At 40.7% G+C, this 19,810-nt stretch overlaps 1 protein-coding gene across 23 annotated transcripts in view; it reads right to left on the reverse strand.

The window, feature by feature from the left end:
• DMD (dystrophin) overlaps positions 1–19,810 on the reverse strand; it is a 1,010,042-nt gene that overhangs the window by 355,292 nt on the left and 634,940 nt on the right. The gene's annotated exons all lie outside the window — the stretch shown is intronic.

Consider the following 19,810-nt stretch of genomic DNA (forward strand, 5'->3'; position numbering starts at 1 on the left):
CTTGATTAAGCCGAGCTTGATGTGCAGCGGTGGGAAGAGTATTCTGTCTCTGTCCACCCGAGGGTCGTTGATGACATTCCTTTCTTTGCAAGGCACCAATTCCTCCCGCACAGGCCAGTCCTTCTTCGTGTAATGCTGAGCACGGTCCCTACTATCCCACATGCACAGAAAACATGGGTACGTGGTGAAGCCAGACTGTTGTCCCAACAAAAAGTTCACCATCTTCAGGTCAACACAAATAAACCACTTATGCTGATCATAACCAATTTTCTCCAGCACATACGTCACCGCTTCATAGTTCTCCTTCAGTGTACTTGAGTGAGCCAGAGGTATAGAGACAAACTGGTTGCCGTTGTGTAGAAGAACACATTTCAGTGATCGCTTGCTGCTGTCAATGAACAGTCTCCAATCTTTGGGTTCGTACTGTGGCACTCCAAGCTTGAGCAGAAGCTGCACAATATCTGCACAGTACACCAAGTCCTTCTCTTCCGAGAAAAAACGGAGGTACTCTTGATGCCTGTTGCGGAAGAAGCTGATGCGAGCACTGTCAGAGAGGAGGTTTTTTTCCTTCAATCTGGATGCCAACAGTTTGGCAGAGTCCTTTGACAAGCTGAGGTCGTGAACTAGATCATTCAACTCCTTTTGGGAAAATGGATGTGGAGCATCATCTTCAAGAACCACTTCTTCTTCTTCATGTCCTTCAACACTGGAGGCATCTTCGTCACTAATGTCAGGAAGTTCTCCGAAGATAGGCACTGGAATTTCATCACAATGAGGTACAGGACGACGTGCTGATTGAAGATCAGGATACTTCGTGGGGCGGCTGCCCATTAACTTAGTTTTGACCCCCCAACTTTATGCTTTGCTGCACCAATTTATGGAAGATTTAGAGGTTTTATGACTTCAAACTGATCCCTTTTCGACATAATCACCCAGAACTATCGGACCTGAATATTTCTTGTCATTAAAATAATCATTTCCAATCAAAACAATTATTTGACAAGGCATTTTACCCCCACCAACTTCTTCTAAAATGCTCCACACAAGCGTACATGTGAACAAAAACGTAAAAAAGACATGTGGCCATAGCTCAAAAACTTGACGTGATTGAGCAAAACCAATGTGATTTTTGGATTCAGCGCATCAGATTCGTCCTAAATCAGCTGAAGAAACGCAGACAACAAATTTGTTGTTGACCAGTGTTATCCATATTACTAATGGAGTATGAGGAAACAGATTGGTTTGCCTAAGTCATGCAGTTGGTTTATGTCTAGGATGAAACTTAGACCTTCTTTAGGGCAGGCATAGGAACACTGGAAGCTACCCAAAACTGAATATTGAAGTATCATTAATATATTATTGAAATATTAAAAGTGAATACACTAGGAAGAGAGAGGTGTTGTTTTCTTGAATTTGTGCCTCTTCACAATTTGCAAACATATTCATTTTCTTCTTTTTAAAGCAGGGTAGAAACTTTATAGATTTTTTTTAATCCAAAAATTTGTTTCACACTGAGCATGAAGTATTTGTCATGCACCATAATATTAAAAATTACTTTTGACAGGCATGAGAAATGTCCCTGGATCTTTCTTGCTTTTAGGAACTTTGCAAAATCATCACATTTAATAAAAGATGGAAACAAAGGACCTGTGGACATGCCACAGCTGATGCATGGAAGGGTTTTAAATCACTCTCTGTGGCAGCTGCCTCCACATTTCAAGACCTGGTAGTCATCCCCCTCCCCATCCCTATTACACCATATATAGCAAAATGAATAAATAAATGTGTGTGATGGTTTGGAGAAAGCCACAGCTCCTCAGGGTAGGCTGGTAACATAGATGGGCTTCAACATGGTGGCCATATCATTCCTTAGAACTGCACTAGAGCAATCATTATATGTCCTCTGATAAGAAAAAAAACCAATGGTACAAAGACTGGGATGTGTGCCTATGACTTGCAGACTGAAAGGAGTGGGACCCACATGTTGTGGAAACATATCCTTTTTCTTAGAGGGAAAGGGTAAGGACAGAAGACAAGGATTATGGCAATTGTAGGACTATAAATTGTAGCTACATAGTCATGCAAGGAGGCATTTGACTGCAGAAAGACTGCTGCCAACAGTTTTGCCTTAAAAAAAAACCCTCAAGGGTCATTCGTCGTTTATAAAATTTGATTCCTAAAGGCATTTCAGTTCAGGGCATTATTATTTGGGACTCCACATAGATACCTAAGTAAGGATCAGTGGCGTAGCGTGGGGGGTGCAGGGGGGGGCCGGCCGCACTGGGCACAACATCTAGGGGTTAGGGTTAGGGGGCGCAAATCCACGGGTTAGGGGGCGCAAATTACTTGCCTTGCCCCGGGTGCTGACAACCCACGCTACGCCACTGGTAAGGATACACATTAATATGACAATGTCTCTCAAGTTAATTTAATAATGTCAGGGAACTGCCATCAGCTCAGAGGTGGGAAGTGGAAGGGCAGTTGGGTTACAGGGAGCCGCCAAAGATCGAGAGAAGCAGCTGGTCCTCCGAGGAGGAGCAAAGGCACGCCTCCAGTGGGGAAGGGATGCAGGGCTCGGAAGATGCAAGGGAAAGCCGCAACACCAAACCTGAGCAAAGCGGGGGGTGGGAGGCAGGTCCCCCTTTGCCCATGCCCTCTCTGCGCAGTAGGCTTATGCGCAGAGAGGGGAGGCATGGATGGGGGTCAAAAAACTGCTCTGCTGGGGAAAGTTTAAGGACCGCCCACTCCCAGATTCTGCTAGCGACTGAGCAGACATGGAAAAGAGTCGATCTGCATTGTGAACATTTTGGACAGATAATAAAGCCTTGAAAAGACCAACGGGTAGTCTTGCCTGCTTGCTCTCAAGCAACCACACCGGCATTTGTACAAATAATAATAATGCTTAGCATTTATATAGCACTTGAATTGTCCAACCTTCTCGGTAGTGGCACCCGCCCTGTGGAACGCCGTCCCATCAGATGTCAAGGAAATAAGCAGCTATTCTATTTTTAAAAGACATCTGAAGGCAGCCCTGTTCAGGAAAGTTTTTAATATTTAATGCTGTATTGTTTTTAACACTCAATTGGGAGCCGCCCAGAGTGGCTGGGGAAACTCAGCCAGATGGGCGGGGTATAAATAAATTATCATTATCATTATTATTAACCTGCTTCACAGATATAACCTTAATTAGCTATACAACAATCTTTACAAGATTAAAGTATTATTGTACTCGACTTGAAGACAAGAGAGAGTGGTGCTAAGTTTAGACAATACTCGTCTACTAATCATGTGACTTTGTTGCAGACTGAATTGCAGAGAGCCCATGACTGGTGGGCTCCAATGCAAGGATGATCTATAAAGACACAGGACAAGGATATTGGGTTCAAATAATCCACAATTTTACAGATGTAAGGAGGCTTTGCTGCAGGCATTGGGTATGTATCCTGAATCAACCAGCTTGATTGCTGGTTGATTATTTTGGCTGGGTCAAACCTAGATTAAGGTCATGCTATAATATACATAAAATCCGGATAATCCCACCAGGACCACCATTAACCAGGGTACTTATTCTTTGTAGCAGGGAGGTTGGCTTCCAACCACCAACCTAAGCTAAGGATCCAACCCAATGCCTTATCTGCCAACAAGTTGCAACAGTTACTGTGACGTAGGCAAAATCTTCAGTAAGGCCCAATTCGTCTGCTGGAAAATGCCTCCCTGGCCCCAAATACAATGACTAATTAATTCCATATCAAGGTCTCATGCCATGGCCTGCCTGCTTACCATCAAGCAGGAGCAGAAATTGTTGAAGAAGGTGGAAGGGTGGGGAATCCAGCTCCAACTGAACTGCTGGGCATGGCTGTGGCCTGCTTAAATAAGCATCAAGAGGACCAGAGTGAAGACCAGGGGCGAAAGTTTTCATTCCAGTCTGCTGTCAGAGCCACATCCACTCACCTGCCCGTGCTTGGCTCATTCAAAAGGGCAGGCTCCCAGAATTCCTCCCGGTCAGCAAAGGAGGAGGGCGTCCTCCAGTGGCCATGTGGGGTAGGGTGATAGCCCCTGGCATGGCTGCGCTGGGCTACAACCGCGACACACCAGCATTCAATAGCAAGTGTTCTTTCATTTGGTAAAGGCAGTATTTTTAAACTGATGGCTTTCAGGTTCACAACCGATTCCCATAGACCCCAGTCCAATTTTATTTAATATATCTTTGACCTGTGCCTTTTCAAAAGGAAAACTCAGTAGCTTCTTAATGTGTACTTTAGATCATAACCTTTCCATTTAGTTTTATTTCATGTGAAAATAATTTATGTGACATTTTGGCAAAAGTTTCTTAAAACCCCATAAAGGTTATTTTATTCTTATAGTATGATTGACTGGTCTAATCCAATATAACAATTCCTATCTAAAACACTCTTGTTCTGTTTCCATTTTTGTTTTTTTATGACTCATCAAGGCATTTGACACAAGTTATGGCTTTAAAATAAAAGTCCACAGTTCAATTAAATCCTGAATAGAAATGAGAAAAAGCCATGCCATTGAATGCACACACACACATACACACACACACACACACACACACACACACACACACTGCATTTTGTAAGTCTTGCTAAGAGACACTTTCTTATGTTTAAGTGCTCTTGACAATCCATCATCCAAATCTTGAAAGGCACACCTGAAGACAAAATTCTGATGGGGTCATTCAGAACATGACTGTAACTTTTTAAAAAGGATTGACTTCAGAGCATTTCTAAATGGTGTAAAAAATATGGGAGTTTGTGAAAGTGAAAAGGACAGCAACTTTAATTTGCTAAATGCACGAACTAACCCCTTATTGCATGCAAGCATTTATTTGTTTTAAAGGTCAATCCAATGCAAACAAAAACATAAGTGAAATAAAAAGTATCACTGATGAAAGAGCCAGACAGATAATCAAATGCCCACTGCAATGAAAAATGTGAAATGAATTTAATGTTGCATTTTAACAGGACAAAAACGTTATCTGTATATTAATCATTTTGCTTCATTTATCATTTAGAGACACTATAAAAAGGTATTTGGCTCTATGATAGCTCGCCTCCAGGTCCTCTTAAGTACTGTATATTACTTTATATGGCTGACATGCTCTAAACCTTGATTACTTCTTTATTAAGAACACCGTAACTTGTCACTTTCCAATCTGTTTAATATGCTAATGCCTTATGGAAGTAACTTCGACTCCTGGATGACAAGGAAGCTACCCAGGGGTCTAATAAGGACAGAAACAATTACCAGCAAACTAGAGATAAAAAGATTCTTAATTCATTAAGACTACTTTTAAAGGGAAACCAAAATTGTATTAGTAAAACAAGACGAAGTCTGGCTATTAACATGGAAGTAGATAGGAGTGAGATTCAATATCGTCTCATTTTCAAAGTTTATTTTAAAATGTTAAATACAAATAAGAATGCTCATCAGTGCATATCCTCTCAAAGTTGACAGGAGAGAAAGGTAGAAGAAATACACTATTTTCTCCTCATGTATTATCCGTCTCAAAGTGCAGTCAAGCCACATTAAAGGGAAATGTTCCCTTGTGATCACTTGGAATCCCAAAAGGACAGCATGGTAAGAATCATATTTAGTAAGCACATTTCATAATATTTCTGTGTCAATATTTAAAAGGTATACTGAGCAATGAGCACGTTTTCCATCTGTAGCTAGTGCAGCAAACAACACAGTCTGTATACTAAGTCACAGTTATTTAGTTGAGAGAGATTCAAGCAACTTTTCAGCACAAATGAATGGTCTTCAATTGTGATCAGACCATGCCCCTAGGGACTTCAAGTTGGCAGCATCTCATCCCTTCAGATTCATAAGCTTGGCACCACCCTCCAAAACTCGGGAGTGGAGCTTGGTGATGCCAAGGTTGCTAACTCCAATGGCCCACCCCCAGTCAGCTGTCCCCGGGCTGGTCTCTCGAGGAAGTTAGCTGGTAATATTTCCAACCCTTGATAAATTCATGAATTTATGAGTTTGCTCAAATGCTAACTGAATGTAGACATTATGGGTGGGCTGCGTGGGCAAGAAGCAGGAGCAGCAATGGCTGCTGGGCAGTGGGCAGCTTTTTAATTGTATGATTAATATTATCATTAAATTTATATACGGCGGTTTACAGCATAAAGCTTGGCAGGCATGTGGGCAGGAGGGTGCACTGCTTCCTCCACTACGGTTCTTAACCGATTCCTCCCTTTTTGCTGGTCAGATGGTCAAGCTGCTCTGCCCTTCACCTCTAATTCGCTTCAAACTGGGCAAGCAAGCAAGAATTTGGGTGGTTGAGGACGTGAGCAAAGTGCTTGTTTTCTCACCTCCTACTCTTCCCCCTGGGTAACCTACAAGGTAGGTGGGAACATGGACAGGTAAGAAAACAAAAAGTCACTCAGGTGGGCACAAATAATACCAACAGAATAAAATGACTAATAAGTAGGCATTTGACTAAGGAGCAGCATATAAATAAATCACTGTCAAAAGATAGCTAACAAATTAAATTAAAATTAATGTAGATCAGCTTATACATGGTCAACAAAGCTAACAAATTAGTCCCAGTACTTAAGCAACATGTTCATGTTCAAACTCTGGTGAATCTCAAGAATGAGAAAGTCCATTACTGAATGGGCAGAACAAAAAAAAATATGCTTGTTAAGTTCAACTAAGTAAGGCTTACATTCAAGTAAATGTACAAAGGCTTAGAACCCCAGATATAGGGATAGCCCTGCCACATGACAGGGTGGCAGCACCATGAGAGGGGGCGTAGATGAATCAGGAAAATTGCAGCTCTGTGCAATTCATGGGGTTTTGCTCCTGAAGAGTCTGAACTTCAAAGGTGAGGATGCTATCACCAGAAAGGAGAAGCTGAACACCCATGTGTACATGGGACACTGCATGCATCACTCTCATTTATCTAAAGTGAAATCTTGGTAGGAAGCCGGGGGGGGGGGAGAAGCTATCAGTGTGCAGATCCCAAATTTGAGATCTGAGCTATCAGTGTGCATCCCAGACATCAAGCAGGCCATCAAATTGTTTCATTACAATGGAGGCTTCTGTCATTCCCCATTGCTCCCATTAAAGGAAGATACAAGTGATGGAGGTGTGCCAGGATTTTAGCTCCAATGGTTGGCTCTGAAGGGCAAACATATTTATTCTTAGGGTTTTCAGCTACTTTCCTCGCAAGCAGACTGCTTGCTGGTGGTGAAAGAAAGGTTCAACAAATGTGTGCATTGGCTTAGGGCAGGGGTCTGCAACCCGTGGCTCCGGAGCCGCATGTGGCTCTTTTACACCTTTGCCGCGGCTCCGGGGCGGATACTAGCGAGGGGAGGAGGCGCATTGTGCGCCCCGACACTCCCCACTGTGGTGGGCGCTGTACTGGCTGTGACGTCGCATGGGGGCGGTGCGTGCGTTAGTCACGCACCGTCCCGACGTCACTTTCCTGCCCGCTGTCAGATCAGAGGGCAGCAGCGCGCATGCAGGTCTATATTTGTTTTAAATGTCGCAATGGTTTTGCGGTTCCCAGTTGTTTTTTCTTCGGAAAAGGGTCCAAGTGGCTCTTTTTGTCTTAAAGGTTGCAGACCCCTGGCTTAGGGACAGGCACATGCAGTAAATATTCATAAGAAGAAACTGGGTTTATCTAGGTACCATTTTAGAGAAACACCACTATTTAAAAAGATGCAAAGAAATGAAGAATCATCGGCTTTTTGTCCCCTGAAAAATGTGCCCATTCACATTATTCCCTCTCTGCAGATTCCATACAGAACATTTTCAGTCTACTTTTTTTGCCTTTAAAAAGAGAATATTCCACACATTTCTTCTCATTAAATATAAAGCCTTCCTGTAAGAATTTTGTTTTTAAGGTACAATCTATCACACTTTTTATAACCTTGACAGTTCAGAAACCTTGTGGGCGATATAAGTCTTACATCTGATGTGTAAATTAGGTTTCTGTAAGAAGGGAGCTCTGAAATTTTATTGTAGAGGGAACTATTTTCAGAACCTAGTTGTATGATAGATGTAGTTTTTATAGATTTTATGTAAAGATAAGACATATTACTCTTCCAGGATCAAACTAACTTCAAAAGGGTGACTTCTTAAGAAAATAAATCCTCATGTCAAGATAAATATGAAAATGTTCACCAGATTTTCTTCTTTAATTGTACATAGGAGGAATTTCTGGTTCCAACCCAGTTCCTTGTCACATTCAGTCTTTACAACCGAAACATATGAGGGTTCAAACAAAAAGAGCATTCCACAATCTTTAATCATTATAAAAAAACACAGTACCTCGACCTTGTATTTTAAAGTTAAACAGAGTGGCATTATAAAAATTAAATTGGTTCTTGTTCATTATCATAATATCCTTTAAAAAGCCTTGCCTAGCCTGGAGTAGATGTCCTATTTCTTTATCTTTCTTGATGACCTCTCTTGCCTCCAAGTCAGCTCGTTTTTCTTTGCTGAAGACTGCGCCCTACTGCTGCACGTACTCAAAAATTTCCATTAAAATATAGGGCATCATCACTCATTCTTATCTTCAGCAGCCCAACGAACAGTGCAATGCCACCAACTGCATGCAAACTAGTCTCAAAGGACAATATTAGTTATACACATTGTCATCCAACATGGAGAAGGACTTTACCTGGATAATACCTTATCACACAGGATATGTCTAAAATAATAAAAAATGGCTTCCAGACTTTTGCCTAAGTAGCAATTTTTCTGTAAGAGTATGCCTTACTTAATAAGGAACTTACCAGCAGGCAATTAGCCTTCTATGGAATGCTATTTATCAACCCTAGTCTCTGCGAACCAAGAACCATAATTGGTTTTCTGGCCCAAGCAACTGCCTTCTAAATCCATAAAGATTTCACAAATATGTGTTTTTGACTGATACGGGGTCCTTTGTGACTCTTGACTTCTGCTCCTCAAAACTCCTCCAAAGAAGAAATAATGAATGATTCCTGTTGCTGGGCTCACTTTGCAAAATAAAAGAGCAGCAGATGTAACTGTCTCAAACTGTCAAACAGATCATTTCTATTGGGAGTGCATATATGGGTGTTTTTTATGCCATTAAGCTAACTTAGAAAGGTGGACCAAAGATTTCAGAATATAGTTAGTACCCAGGGAGAGAATAGATATAACTCTGTAGCAGTAGACTCAGCATGGCACAACTTTAACTTGGCCGAAAGTTATTGCAGTAGTCACATAAGGGAAGAAAGTTCCAAAATGATGAAATGATGATTCATTGGTCTTTTAATTATGTTTTATGAATATTTATAGACTGATTTATGTTGTAAGCTGTCTTTATGTGAAAAGTGTGAATTACAGTTAAATAAATAAATGGCTACTATGTGAATGGAATACTGCTTCAAAGGTTATTAGAATTCTACCAGCTGGGAGCATTCTTACTTTATTGTTTGCAGTGAATCATCATGCACATGATGATAAGGGAGTTTGAGACTTAATGGAGGGGTTTTGGTAAATGAGGTGCAGGTACTCATATATTGACAAAAATACCATGCAAGCCATCACAAAATGTATTTCATGGGCCGTCGTCCCCCCAAACCCTCTGACAGTACACTGTACCACTGAGTACCTTCACAAATAAAGCACTGTTTATACTTATCACTAAGTTCCTATGATTTTTCTATCTCCATTTGACTCTCAAAGATAATCTATACCCTTTGTATCACCTTTACTTTTGACGGAAATATTGTTAGGTACCTTTTAAGACACAATGAGAAACAGTTAACAATTTCACCAACTGCAAGTGAACATCGACTACCGTGCTTCAATTTTGATGTCATAATTTAGCCCCACCTCTCACTCTAATGTGCTATACCTTGTTGCCATTATGCAACACAAGGCAAGCAACTGTAGAACGTAACATTGAATTCCACTTGGGGAGAAAACTATGCTTTGCAGCAAGACTGGAAATTACATCTTATAGAAATGGACATCTTCCTTATCAATCCTGTGTGCATAAGTCATGGCATATATTTTCAATCCTATAATTGCCAGGACTCTCTAATGTGAACAAATTATGTCAGTCAGCTTAAACAGAACATCTCCTCAAACACTCATCACACTTTACCCTAATATGATTTTCATGTTGGACAATGTAATAAAGTTAATACTGGCCTATGCAGCTAAGAAAGCTGGTCACCAATAGAGTACTTGGGCAGCAAGATAAAACAGATGAACTAATTTAACTACTGGGGGGAAATAACTGCTCTCAAAGTTCTAATTAATTGTATTATATTTCAGGAATGCTATAAATTAAAATAAACCAGAAGTACTCTAACTTTTTAAAAACCACATTTTCACAAAGTTTTAAAATGCATGTGCAAGAGAAACACCTGACCATATATGAGAAGCTAATGGATGCTTATTTATAGCTTCCTTCTTCTCAAAGGGGTCAGAAGCTGTAAAAAAAACATTAAATGCACACACAATACAGTGGTGCCTCGCAAGACGAAATTATTTTCGTCTAGCGAATTTTTCGTCTTGCGAAGCACGGTGTCAGAAAAGTTTTGGAAAAGCTTCAAAAATCACCAAAAACCTCAAAAAAAGGCTACCACACCGCGTTCTATGAGTTGCTCCTCGAAGTCAAGTCACAACTGTATTAACGGTGTTAAGAAAAAGGAAACAAACTTGCAAGACGTTTTCGTCTTGCGAAGCAAGCCCATGGGGAAATTCGTCTTGTGAAGCAGCTCAAAAACCGCAAAACCCTTTCATCTAGCGAGTTTTTCGTCTTGCGAGGCATTCGTCTTGCGGGGCACCACTGTATATCCAATTAAAAAGTGCAAATTATAAGCAGCGCTAAAACATTATCTTTCTGGGCGTTCAACTGTCACTAATGTGGTGTTAGAAACTGCAGCTTACATTCGTAGCAAATACAGGAGATGTACACTAGGAGTACATGTCAGTAAGAGGTGATGACAAAAGAAGAGTCTGAGACAAGGACAAGTGAGCATGATCAAGGGCATAATAAATTTTGGCTTAGCTTAGTAGCCAAACCACCATTTTAGAATCTCACCCATCCCTGAGAATGTGGTGATGTTTTCTACTGCTCTGTGCTCAGGTTTAAATGGAGAACAGAAGCAGTGACAGATTTGGTACTCAACTGCCTCTCTTGAAAGTCCAGCACAGTAAGTTAAAATCCATCTTCTCCTCTCACTGTATTAGAGCCAGTGTGGTGTAGTGGTTAACAGCGGTAGTCACGTAATCTGGGTAACCGGGTTCGCGTCTCCGCTCCTCCACATGCAGCTGCTGGGTGACCTTGGGCCAGTCACACTTCTTTGAAGTCTCTCAGCCCCACTCACCTCACAGAGTGTTTGTTGTGGGGGAGGAAGGGAAAGGAGAGTGTTAGCCGCTTTGAGACTCCTGAAGGGGAGTGAAAGGTGGGATATCAAATCCAAACTCTTCTCAGTTCTTTGCATTTCCTGGAAGGTCTTGATTTTCTTTTGCACTAACTTTAGAAGAGAGACAGCAAGAGAAACACTCTTATTATTTTCTGCTTCTCTTCTGAGCTCGGCAGGGTCCTCTACATTTCCCAGGGTACTCAAGCAAGATGAGGTCTCATCTATCTTGCCCAGCTTGAAGCAAGGGACCTTCTGCTCCATGTTATCAGTGAGTCATTAAGAACTTGGAGGAGAGAAGGGGAGGCTCTCATTATGTGCTGGGCATGGAAAGGGCAATAACTAAAAATAAAGAGATGGTTGCCACTGGTGACTATATTGGTGGTCCTGCATCCACATCCATCCTCTGGAGCCTCTTTGAAAAGCCTAGCATTAGAAGATTATACCTCTTTCTAAAATGATACTTGCAGCTTCTCATTTTCAAAGTTTATTAGCTTTTACCATTAGTATGCTTTTTTCTTTTCTTTTTTCTTTTTTGTTAAAAGGAATAGGTAACCAAAGGCCTATAGCTCACATCTAGCCTGCCAATACAATCTATTGCAAATGTATGACTACTTGGCTGTACTTCCAGGATAACAGTTCCTATGCTTTCCTAGAGAATGAGGGTCTCTGTGAAGAAGGAAGAGGATTCTTTAGAAGGGGTCAGCACCTTGGGGGGGAGCAGGCTAACAAATATCCTCTCATGCTGAGGACACTCCTTCAAGGGAATAGCACCTAGTTGTTGTTGTTGCTGCTGCTGCTGCTATTTAGTAACTTTACTCACATGTGACCCAAAATGACATGGAATAAACATAAAAACCAGTTGTTACAAACACTAAAGCCAAATAGTTGGCCAGCCACACCACAATACTATTTTTTTGTTACTTATATTGGTCTTTGTTTGTTAAAAGCAGGCACTCATGCCAGCTCAATTGCACACAGGGTGATATGGGTGAATGCCATTCTCAAAAATAATTCTGAAGGTCATTTTCACATATTGTGACAATAAATGGGTTAGGCTGCTTTCAGGAAAACTGTCACAGCTTTGAATATAATGAGCCAATTTAGACATGCTATACTACAAAATGAATGTATGGACCTTTAATACCAAATATACAGTAACTGGAGATCTATCTTTTAAGAGTGAAAGCTACCAGAGCTTTCTGTGCTCTGATGCAAAAACACCAGAAATTATGGCCAAAACATTGCTTCAGAATATTATACATTTTATCCATCCCACACTGCTATTTCAAATCTTTAATGTATGTGGTGGCCAAATCATTTCTTCTAATTTGATGCACAGAATGTCAAGAATTATGACCATAAATTAGAGACACAGCTCTAGTCCTTAAAGCAACTACAGTACAAGACAAAGACATACATGCCATAAATAGCATGTCACTAATGAGTTTACCACTCTACAGCCATGACATCAAAATTGCATCAAATTAATACCAAAGAAAATTTCTGTTACATATTATAGTTTACCAATGTGATATGTGTGGTATATGAAACATGCAAAAGAGATTACTGTTTCTTTAAGAGTTATTTCCTGCTTGTTGTAAATTTAGTCATTTAAAATAGGGCTGGTATTAGCCAAATGTCTTACAACATCTGGGAAATAGAGTCACAATAATTACAGCCAGTATTCCGCAAGGGCAAGCAACTGGTCAGAGCAAACCATGCCAAGATCATTAATACATTTGCTAAAAGTACTGTTTGAATTTTGCCTGGCCTAAATATAGTAAATCTCTAGAAACCCTATCTTTTCTCAGGCTATGCATCATAGTACCTTTCATACATGAGCTTCTCAGGAAAAAAAGTAGGACATATCCCCTTCCATAAAAATTATACCAATCAAGGATCCAAAATTCCAAATTTCAGAGAAAAGAGAAGCCATCTCTAGTCTCCTTCTGCCAGGAAATATGATGCATGATTCTCCATTTTCAATAAAAGGATACACTTTAGTGAGTGAAGTTAATTATTTAGCTGGAAAATATTTTTCTGTTGCCATGTTTTTTAAACCATTGTATCTTGGAACAATAGAGGTGTGTGCGTGCGTGTGTGTGTGTGTGTGTGTGTGTGTGGCAAACCATGATTTCCATTTCAATATGCTTACATACTCAATAAATTTACCCAGCATAGTAAAGTATAGATATAAGCCAACTACTCATGTGGACAATCCAGAAAGCTCCACTATGTGTGGCTATAAGAGCATAAGATTTTTTAAAACAGCAGCTCCACAGGATGCATCACAACACTTTCAAGTTTCAAAAGCAGCTCTCCATTCAACATACTTAAAAAAATTAAATTAATTTTGCTGTTGGAGTGGTAGTTATCACTCTGGATTGTGACCAGGGAAGGTCACTGGATGTTGTAGGCAAGTGATGAACATGCATAAGTGAGCCAGATCTTAATAAAGGCAATTAAGTTATTTACTGACCCTTTCTGCATTCATCTCAGTTAAACTGCAATGTTTAAACTGGACACTATTTAATCTGAATAAAATAGAGTGCAATTTATCACCACCAAATAAATGCAGATGCATCAGTATGGAACAGTGACACCTGACCTTCTGGTTATTCCTTCAGCTAGGTAATTAAACTATACGGGCAAAATCACTGTCATTATGATGGGCAGGTTGCATGCATGAAAAGGCCCTCTGCATTGCAAAGATCTGGAGCAGCAGGGAGTGGGGGGATTTGCAAAGAATGTACAGTCATACTTCGGTTTACAGACGTTTCAGGTTGTGAGTTTTCGGGTTGCGCACCACGCCAAACCGGGAAGTATCGGAACAGGTTACTTCTGGGTTTCGGCACTCGCGCATGCGCAGAAACTCTAAATCACACTTTGCACATGCGCAGAAACGCCAAATAGCAACCCATGCGTGCAAGATGCAGCACTGGGGGTTGCGAATGCTGCAGAGTGCGAACATGCCTCCCACACGGCTCACGTTCACAACCCAAGCGTTCACTGAAACACTGAGTGGACGCTAAGCCATCCATAGTCCTCACTGCACCATGCTTCCAAGTCTTTTCCCCACAGAAGGAAATGACAGTCCATTTATAGGAGAAAGGAAAGAATATACTTGGGAGACATTTAAAAGGGTGCATTAAAAATAGCTGCCCCTCAGAAACCCAACTATTATTAAGCAAGCTGGTTCCTATATAGATGGTACCAACCTGGCTCACGTATTCAGGGATCAAAACAATAAATTGAACTATACAATGGTACTGAGCTACATGGTTCTGTAAATGAACAGGGAATTGATAATCAGGCTACCCTCAGGTATTTTGCTGCCTCCGCTTTCCACATACAGAAAGTGGAAGTAGAATCACACTTAAACACTGGTGATGTGGCAACATTCTCCACCACACTGAGGACAACAAGCTAAACTAGAGGGTGCAAGGCAGCTTCAAAATTCAGTAAGGCCAGCCCTGTCAATCACAATACTCCTAACAGGCAACATGGGGTAGAACAGTGCTGTGGGAACAATACATCTGTAAAGGTAGTAAAACAATACCTCTTGGACTGCAGCAAAATCTCAGGCATGTCTACTAAGAAGTACTGCAAGTCCAATTACTTATTCCCTAAGCAGCTGTTTCTGTTTACCTGGGAGTAAACTTCACTAGATTCAGTAGGACTTACTTCTGAGTAGACACGGTTAGGACTGCCCTGTAACATTTACAGAAATGTGTACGTGGGGGGCTTTGGAACCAGCAAAAACAACAATAGGACATACGCTGTTTTAAAACAGTATGAATTGGTCCCACTCTGAAAAGTGAAATGTATAGACTGATCACAGGATAGAATATTAATGAGTCTGTTTTTCAGCTTTGTATTAACTACCGTATTTTTTGCTCTATAAGAATCACTTTTTCCCTCCTAAAAAGTAAGGGGAAATGTGTGTGCGTCATTGCGCAGCGATCCCTCTTCCTGTTCTGGCTTCTGAGATTCAGAATTTTTTCTTGTTTTCCTCCTCCAAAAACTAGGTGCGTCTTGTGGTCTGGTGCATCTTATAGAGCGAAAAATATGGTAATTAGAATTGGGTGACTAAGCATGCAACATGGTCTGGTGAATGGCTAAACACAATACTGGGCGACTTTAAAAGGTAGCAACTTTGTTTTCATCTGCTATCCATCTATTATTCTCAAAATAGATTTTCTTATCAACTACTAGCTAACCATAACTATTCAGTTGCATTATATGTTAGAGGGGTAATGCAGCTAAAAAGACTCAGGTCGTTCCCAGTGGAAAGTATGCAGGAATCTTGATCACCTTTTTATTTTCACTGATTGGCTAGAAACAACATGGCTTTGCAATGCTTTTCTTTCTGATTAAACAGGAGTATCCTTTGTGCTTCTTTTATTCTGAGTTTAATAGTGCATTAAACATGTTTAGAGAGTAGGGCATCTGTTTCATAAACCTATAAAACAAATAATAGGAGCCCATCAATCTGTGAATCAGACACTGTGGCCCTGACTACTCCATCCATCCCTCATATACAAGCTATATAATAAAGTTATTCACACTGTCATTAGCTTTATTATACAAGTCTTAAGCATTTGTTTTACCAACTATATATTAATGACATACAGATATTTTGAGCATGGACCCTGCACCATATGAAGGGAATTTATTGTGTAGCCCACTGCTGTAGATTTGGAACAAAAACATATCAGCTATAGAATCAAACTGTGCACTTGGCATTTTAATATAATACTTCATAAGCATGTTACCACCCACTGATCACAAGTTACTATCCTCATTCATACACTGGTTAATATTTTTATTATAGACATGTGATGGAAAAGCACATCATGCTCACCTATTCCCATCTCTGGGCCCAGCTGTCCTATGTCCCTTATCCCTGACTTGCCTGTATATGCTGGATAAAATGTGTTGGCAGTGGCGAAGCTTCATGCTCCGGCACCAGGGGCGGAGAGCAGATGGGGAGCAGGGCGCGCTGCCCAAAGGGGTGTGGCGTGCATCCTGGGGGCGTGGCATGCTGCCTGCGGGGGCGGGACGCCCAGCATGGGAGGGACGGCAGCTGCGATGGAACCCCACCGGGATCGTGCTGCCGTGGGCAGTGCGCTCCCCCCGCCCCCCTCTTCCTCCGCCAGTGTGTGTAGTGATGCCTATATGCACAGAGTTTGGTTTGTGATAAAGGGCTACTGAGCTTCTTATTCCTAGACATCCAAAAATCAAGAGGTGGTTCCCCCTCACCCCCCAAAAAGACAGATACTAATCTATGGTCCTTTAAATGTGTTTGTGGGAGGGGAGTTATTGCTGGTGGGGGTTTTTTGTGTTCTCACTTTGTATTTTCCTGTTGTGAACAGTCCTGTAATCTTCAGGGTGGTATACAAAACAAATACCTTTTTAATACCATAGTTGGTTCCACAGTCTCTCAGCTACTTTCTTTTGATGCAGAAGCATACACATTTCGAGTTTAGCTAGCTATGTTCTTTTTTAAAAGCAACAATTCCAAGCTGATAAAAATCTAATTGCTTTTCTTAACTCACATTTTAATGTCATTTATGTTGATTGAAATTTTAAAGTCAGTAAGTTGCTGAGAATTTAAACACACATTAGAAGTTTTCCACATAACACGTTAATTTAATGCTTTATTAGCTCACTACGTTTAAGGTTAGCAAGAACTGAAATGATTTGAGTGAAATGTTGATCTAATTTGATTCCATGATGGGACATTTATTTCTGCCCAGGGGGCAAATCCAGTTATTTAAAATCTGGCGATTACAGAAAGATGCAGTAATTGTGATCAACTATGGTGTGGGAAAAGTGGACAGAAATACTTTTTCTCAGTCTATCATAATGGTGGAACCACAACAGTGGGAGAGGAGTCTACTGTACTCATCTCCTGTTCTGCACATTTCCATGGGCATCTGCTTGGCCACCGTAGGCAGCAGGAGGTTAGTCTAGATTGGTCCCTGGCCTGATCTAGCCTGGCTGCTCTTACATCCTTATGAGCTGGAAAACAAGGTAATAAAGAAGCCTTGCAGGGGAAGCACAATGTTGTTACCATACCATCTTCTGCTACAGAGATGATGAGATGAGGCCATTATGTGCATAATTGCCTCTGTGTACACAGAAGGCACACACTTCACAATAGAAAGAGCAACAATTATGTAGCAGCATTCTTGATCTTTCACTAAACAAAAAGTAATATAGAAATAAAGGCTCTCTTTTTTCTATCTAGCTATTATTTATTTAGTACATGTATAATCCACTTTTCCTCCAAGGAGCTCAAAGCATCATACTATACATGATTCTGCCCCCTACCTTCATTTTTATACTTACAACAACCCAGTGAGGCACTTAAGGCTGAGAGATGGTGACTGCTCCATCCAAAGCATTCAGTGAGCTTTGTGTATTCTAATTGCTACACCATACAGCACTTTTCTTTTTCTTTTTACAGTATTCACCAGTGCAGAGTACTTGCCTCTTTTTTTGGCTGCCCAGGTCAACCTTTTTGCGTTGGCACACATGACACTTTTATCAAGATATTAGTACTGGCACCACATATTTTTACAAAAAAAAAAGCACTGACACCATCCTATCAGAAACCACTAATCTTTCTCCTGCATTTGCTCTTATTGTGGCCCGAAGAAAAAGATCTGCATCTTATCCATTCAATATATTACTTATTACACATTGTGGTAATATTTGATTACAAAGCAGGAACAAAACTAGAGTCCGGTTGATTTTAGACTGCCATCAGCACGCTAGTGAAGAAAGTGAATGTATCTTTGGAGGAAAAAAGCCTAGGTTTTTAATATTTCAAACAGCAAAGGAATTGCTGTAAAGTAAGGGCTCATGGGCATGGTGGATTCACAATGGCAGTAAGAGGTAGCTGAGATGGATCAAGACAACCTGAGATGACTATGTGGTTTGAATGTGTGATTGCTACTAGTTTGAATTCAGTGACACATCTCAGAATCATGGTAATATTTCAGCCCACAATTTCCTGGGAAATTTATCAAATCAGCTCTGAATCTAGTGACAAATCACAATGTCACCCCATGCCTACCCCTCATTATTTGGCATGAAACATAGATTTGAAGAGTACTATGCCCCATGGCAAAATGAAAGGGACTTTCAAACACAGTTTATTACATAGCATAGAGGTCTGCTGTTCAAAGCTCTCAGCAACATCTACAAAATCATTCCTTTATTTTGAATGAGTCTCTCTGAGACTCATTCCATCCTATCAATCTGCTGTCCTTCATCTGGACTAAAGCAAAGTGAGAATTAATGAAATATCAATTTAATTGAACTGGAATTGGCTAGTATATAACAATTAATTCTCTGATATTTTCCCATATCAAAACATTGTGGACACCACCAGTGACAACAAAAATGATTGGGATGAGAAGGCAGACGTGAGAGAAATAGAATATAAGAATTAAGGCCACAAGGATATTGAGGAAATACTTGACCTTTGGCTTTAAATGATAGTTATGCAAGCAAATACCAGCATTTCCTCCCAGCAAGCCATTAGCTAATTGAGGTTTGTTGTCACTGTCTGCAGTCCCTGAAGTAAACAAAGTAAAAGCAAACGGTAACAGCAGCTGAGATAAAAACTCTGTAGTTCGTGTAAAACTATGGGGAGAGGTTTCTATGGTTGAGTTGAGTCCTGCTACTGAATTTCATCTAAAACTGTGATAACTGTGAGGGCAAAATATCTGAAATTTGTTTTAGGGAAGTGACATTTCTTGCAGGTGGAAGAACAGCTTCTGCATATCTCTAGTTAAGTTGCATGGCCATAGTTGCACGCACCTCTATTTATGGTGATATAGATTATTCATATTTAATTTGGAGTCGGGGTGCACAGAGAGGAGACCAGAACAGTGAAGTCCCAAACAGACTGTGAAGACTTCCAAAAGGTGCATGCAAATAAACACCGAGGCAAAATAGCAGATTTCATGAAAGGAAGTAAAAAGTAAAGCCTCACATATATACTGATAGCGTCTGTAATAACTTTGACTATTAAGGAAAGGGATATTGAGGTTTGGCACTGCAGAACCAGCTTGATACCCTTTCCACCGCCTTCTTCCCCCACCCCATCTCTGATTTACAATGGATCTGTGGGAAGGAAGTTTTATCATCCATTTCAATCCCAACAATTAAATGGCCCTATTAATGAGGGTCACTTTTTTGGGACTCTGCTTTTCAATGCACACCTGGGCATATACACAGCTCCAAATGTACGTTCTCAATCAATAATGCTGCCATCTATACTTCTTCCTTGAACTGATCAAGGGTTTGGAGAAAGCTGCTCACCCTGTTGAGGATGGCATGGGAAAGGGGGAAATTAGACATAAACATGTGGGGAGAGAAACAGTGAGCGATGGCAAGTGACTGTGTAG

The sequence above is a fragment of the Podarcis liolepis genome (genome assembly GCF_965112155.1).
Source record: "Podarcis liolepis genome assembly, chromosome: 4".
Lineage (NCBI taxonomy): Eukaryota > Metazoa > Chordata > Lepidosauria > Squamata > Lacertidae > Podarcis > Podarcis liolepis.